The sequence below is a fragment of the Gossypium arboreum genome, chromosome 12 (genome assembly GCF_025698485.1).
Source record: "Gossypium arboreum isolate Shixiya-1 chromosome 12, ASM2569848v2, whole genome shotgun sequence".
Classification (NCBI taxonomy): domain Eukaryota; kingdom Viridiplantae; phylum Streptophyta; class Magnoliopsida; order Malvales; family Malvaceae; genus Gossypium; species Gossypium arboreum.
In genome coordinates this window covers 18,348,849-18,354,463 of record NC_069081.1, presented here as the reverse complement: position 1 = coordinate 18,354,463, position 5,615 = coordinate 18,348,849, and the positions used below count along the sequence as shown (strand labels likewise).

Here is a 5,615-nt window from a genome sequence, read left to right as displayed (position 1 = left end):
ATGATATTGAATTGTGATGAATGGTTATAGAATTTGAATATGTGGAATTGAGAAAGTTTTGATAATACGACAACGTCTAGAAGCCCCGTACGAACTATAGGAATAGTTAGGATACATATGTCATGACATAGGATTTTCGATATTTGATTTTGTGTAAGACCACATCTGGGACGTTGGCATCTATTTGAGATTTACGTGTAAGACCATGTCTGGGACATTGGCATTGTATTTGATTTCGTGTAAGACCCTGTCTGGGACAGTGGTATTGATATTTGATTACATGTAAGACCACGTCTGGGACGTTGGCATTGTACGACCTTTCTGATTTATCCACGTATCCTATTTAATTCCATATGTTTCAATGGGCATTTTCAGAAATATGTGATTGAATGAATGAATAATCGATTCAGGTATGTGGGGATGTGTTCAACATTTATTAATGAGAAGTAAGTATATGTGCAAGTGATGATATGTGATATAAGTATGAGAAAATATGCTATATGTGCAAATGAATTGGGAATATGTGAAATGTCTATGAACTATGTGACTTGTGATAATATTTGGCTATAGAGTATATGTATTTTATGATGCTTATATGCTTAAAATGATAAGTTTATTTGTATATGGTTTACTAAGCTTTTGAAAGCTTACATTGTGTGTGTTTGCATTGTGTTTTAGATATCGGAGCTACTAGAAGCTCGGGGATATCGAAGATCATCACCACAGTATCAAATATTATTTTGGTACCTTTTGAAAATTTATATATATCATCGTATGGCATGTATAGGCTAGAATTAATGTGGTATGTTTTGAGATGTGTATACCATGCCATGAGATATGGCTTGATTATGGTTGAACTTATTGTTTGATTTTGGTGTATATATATGGCATAGTGAAATGGTCTTTTTTTATAAGTTAGTTTTATGGTTGAAATGGTTATGAATGTGATATGAATCATGTGTTCAAGGTATGAATTAGTTACATGGAATTAGTATGTTTGATTTGGAATTATGTATGGAAATGACTAATGATATTGAAATATGAGTGATGCTTGTTTTGGAAATGTTTTGGTTGTATTTTAGGTTATGTAATGTGGTCTTAAAAGCTTATGTATATAAGGTAGCAAAATGGCTTTTCTAGTAGCCTATTTTTGTCAACACGGGTAGAGACACATGTGTGTGTTTCAGTCATGTGTCCCCTGGAATAGTCTTACAATTTAAAGTTAGTCTTGAGCATGGCCGAGACACACGGACGTGTCTGGTGGCCGTGTGAGGCACACAGCCTTGGCACATGGGTGTGTGTGGCCATTTCGAAAGGTACACAGGCTGGACACACGGGCCTATGGTCGGCTGTGTGACCCAAGGCAGTTTCGACCACGGTCAAGACACACGGGTATGTCTCCGGCCGTGTGGTATAAGTCAATATGTATACCCTGTTTCACTCGGCCTACGCCACTGGCGTGTTTGTCACACGGCCTATTCACACGGGTATGTGACTTGTGATTTCATGAAATTTTTATAAGTGTCTAGAAACTTTTATACGAGATCAGTTTAGTCTAGAACCTTCTCTAAAGTATGTTCAAGGTCTTGTTAACCGAGACAGAGACTTTATGTTGATATTTGACTATGATATGACGATGTATAGCTTTTGATTGTGAAATGATTGCGAAATATTCTGATATGTTAGGTAATGCCTCTTAACCCTAGTCTAGCTATGAATACGGTTTAGGAGTGTTATATTTGGTTGGTATCAGAGCTATGATTTAGTTGATTCTAGGACTAACATAGCGTATGTGAGTCTAGCTATACACTCCATATATATGAACTGTGATAGTGTGATGATTCCTAACAATTAAAATGTGTTTTTATATATTAAATAGATCTCAAATGAGTCTTAGCTGACGAGATGTGGATCCTTAGATCACTTTATCCTTGAATGTCCTGAGTTTATAGAGTAAGAGATTGTGCAAAATTCGAGGCCGACTGGCAATATAGCTCGAGGTAGACCACCCAAAAATATAGGTAATATGAGTGGCAGCTAGAGGGGAACTAAAGATATAACTGTTAGATCTGAGGCTCGCGCACCTGCTAGAGCCTATGCTATTCATGCACACAAAGAAGCTTCGTCTCCAGATGTTATTACTAGTACTTTTACTCTTTATAATACTTTTGTGATTGCATTAATAGATCCGGGATCAACACATTCTTATATATGCATGAACTTAGTGAGCAATACGTGATAAACCGTAATTTATACATATTTTTATCCCATACTTAGCACATTTATGGATGGTTTCTCCGTAGAATTGGTGAATTCGATGCTCCTAATCTTTTAATTTCATGTTTTATACTTAGGTGAGCATATGAAAGTAAAAAGAGTGAGAAACGGGCCGAAAACGGAGAAAATGGGCCCACGTGGGAAATCAACACGGCCTGGACTTTCTCACATGGGCGTGTTACACGGCCATGTCCCTTTGACAGGATTAAAGCATGACTTACACGGGTATACTACACACCCGTGCCTGTTCAACGGCCTTGACCACGAGTTGGAGTAATCGCACACGGGCGTGTCCCTGCTGAGCCCAAGTATAACCCTATTCGGAAAAGGCCAATTGTGGGGGCTCTTAGGCATTCTAGAGCCTATTTAAACACTTGAGGAGGCAATTAGAAGGGGGACGTAGAGTAGGAAGCAAGGAATTACTTAAGGAAAGCCGATTGATCCATCTCAGAAGCTGGAAGATCTCCCTTCAAGTTCCTTCAGGAGTTTTGGGTTTTCTTATGTTTTGTTATCTTTATGCTTTTGAGATGTTTTCTTTCATAAGTATGAACTAAACCCCTAAATACCTAAGGGGAATGAAACCTAAGACGGATCTTGTTATTATTATCTAAATTGTATGATAAATATTTGACTTGTTCTTAATTATGTGCTCTTAATTCTTGTTTTGATATTCCAAGATATTGATTCAAGTTAAGCTCTTATTCAGAGGAGGAATAGACCCTGTCAAAGAGTAAATTTTTCATAATTAAGCGGAGTTGATTGCATGCCTAGAGATATAGTGAGAAGATTTTGCCGGATTAGGGTGAAACCTAATAAGGGAATCCATAGATCGAGTTAATGCAATTCTAGGGTGTTAATTAGAAAGAGATTTCAATTATTCAACCTAGGGTTAGACGTTATTAGTCTTGAGAGAGATAATAATATAACTTAGGGATTTCTACAGATAAAGTCAAATGAATAAATCGTCTAATTCAAAGTCAAATAACAAGTGAAGTCTAAGTGGATTTTCCTTAGGTATTGTCTTAATCAATCGAATTTTCCCAAAAGTATTTTCCCAATTTTTCTTTCTGTGCATTCTTAGTTAGTAATTAGTTTAGATAACCAAACCTCTTAATTTTTTGGCTAGATAATAAAAAGGAAGTAAATACTAGTACTTGTAGTTCCTTTGGGTTCGACAATCCGGTCTTCCTGAACTATACTACTGTTCGATAGGTACATTTGCCTTAATCGTGATAATAAGTTAGTCTCAAGAACGATTCTTTTATAAATCTTTAAAACCTGTCACGAATATCACGTATCAAGTTTTTGGTGCCGTTGCCGAGGAACTAGGATATTAGGAACACTCGATTTTTATTACTTTAGCCATTTTACTTTTATTGCAATTTAAATTTTTATTTTCTTTTCTTATTCTTCAGACAGGTTTTTCTAGTTTATGATCAGAAGAAACCCGTCAGGACCAGTACTGTTTGATAGTGAGATTGATCGCATAGTTCACAAAAATGGAAGAGAAATAAGGTGAAGCTTACGATACACAGAAGAGCAAGAGGACGATACTTCAACCACAACCAAGGAGATGGCTGAAAACCAAGAAAATCCGCTACCTCCTGTGATTGTTGTTAATCAGAATCCTGCTCCGTGCACTATGTATGATTATGCTAAACCGTCTTTAATAGGAACTGAATCTAGCATAGTTAGACCTGCTGTAGCTGCAAATACTTTTGAACTGAAACCTAACACAATTCAAATGATACAACAATTTGCTCAGTTTGATGGTTTGCGGGATGAAGATCCCAACGCTTACTTGGCAAACTTTTTGGAACTATGTGATACATTTAAAATTAATGGCATTTCTGATGACGCCATTCGCCTTCAATTATTCCTTTTTTCATTGAGAAACAAAGCTAAACAGTGGTTGAATTCATTACCACGGGGGTCAATCACTACTTGGGAACAAATGACCGAAAAGTTTTTATTGAAATATTTTTCGCCAGCTAAAACGGCTAAATTACGTAATGATATCTCTTCTTTTGTGCAGATGGATTTAGAAACACTCTACGATGCATAGGAGAGATACAAGGATCTCTTGAGAAGATACCCTTACCATGGGTTACCACTCTGGCTACATGTTCAAACCTTTCATAATGGCCTGAATCCTTCGACTCGACAAATAGTTGACGCAGTTGCTAGCGGAACCATCAATAATAAGACACCTAAAGATGCCTATGAATTTATAGAGGAGATGTCACTGAATAACTATCAGTGGCAAGTCATGAGGACAAAGCCAACGAAAAGAGCCGATGTTTATAACGTCGATTCGGTCACCATGCTCTCTAATCAAGTAGAACTTTTGAATAAAAAAATTGATGGATTTCTTAGTTCTTCACAGGTTTACCCAGTAATGCAGTGCGAAGCAAGTGGAGGTGGATCAAGCAGTTCAGAATACCCACCTTATGACCACAACATGAAGAATGAGCAGTTAAATTACATGGGTAACAATCCTCGATCTCAAAACAATCATTATAGCAATACTTACAATGCAAGTTGGAGGAACCACCCAAAGTTTTCCTGGGGAGGCCAAGGAAATCAGAGACCACCACCCCCTCTAGGCTTTCAGCAACCACCGTACAAGAGAAAAAGCCGAACCTTGAAGAGATGCTAACCAAATTCATCTCGGTGTCAGAAACTCATTTTTAGAATACCGAGACGGCACTTAAAAATCAACAAGGTAGCCTGCCAAGCAACACTGAATCTAACCCAAAGGAGCAACTCAACGCGATTGCCATTCAAGATGAGGAATAGTTGCAAAACCAAGGCTAGAAACAGTGGTAAGCAAAGGTAAGAATGATGTAGGCCAAAATGATCCAAAGTCGGTGAGTATAGAATATAAACCTCGTGTGCCATACCCCAATGCGACAAGGAAAGACTGATCAAATGAACAATTTGGTAAATTCCTTAAACTTTTGAAGAAACTACATATTAACTTATCGTTTATGGAAGCAGATGCCAAACGCAGTCAAGTTTTTAAATGAGCTTTTAACAAATAAACAAAAGTTGGATGAGGCATCACATGTGGAGTTGAATGCAGTTTGCTCACCCATATTACAGAATAAGTTACCAAAAAAAATGAAGGATACATGGAGTTTTACGATTCCTTGTTTAATTGGTAGTTTAGATGTTCATAATGCATTGGCTGACTTAGGGGCAAGCATTAATGTTATGCCTTATAAATGTTTAAACAGCTAGGTCTTGGGAAACCCAAACAAACTAGGATGAGCATTCAATTGGCTGATAAAACCATTAAATTTCCTAGGGGTATCATTAAAGATGTTCTTGTTAAG

General features: G+C 37.2%; 1 non-coding gene across 1 annotated transcript; it reads right to left on the bottom strand.

The window, feature by feature from the left end:
* Positions 1-4,279: 4,279 nt before the first annotated feature.
* LOC128286333 (small nucleolar RNA R71) lies at positions 4,280-4,386 on the bottom strand. Its single transcript, XR_008276876.1, has one exon. It is a non-coding gene; the product is annotated as a small nucleolar RNA R71 (small nucleolar RNA).
* Between the last annotated feature and the right edge of the window lie 1,229 nt (positions 4,387-5,615).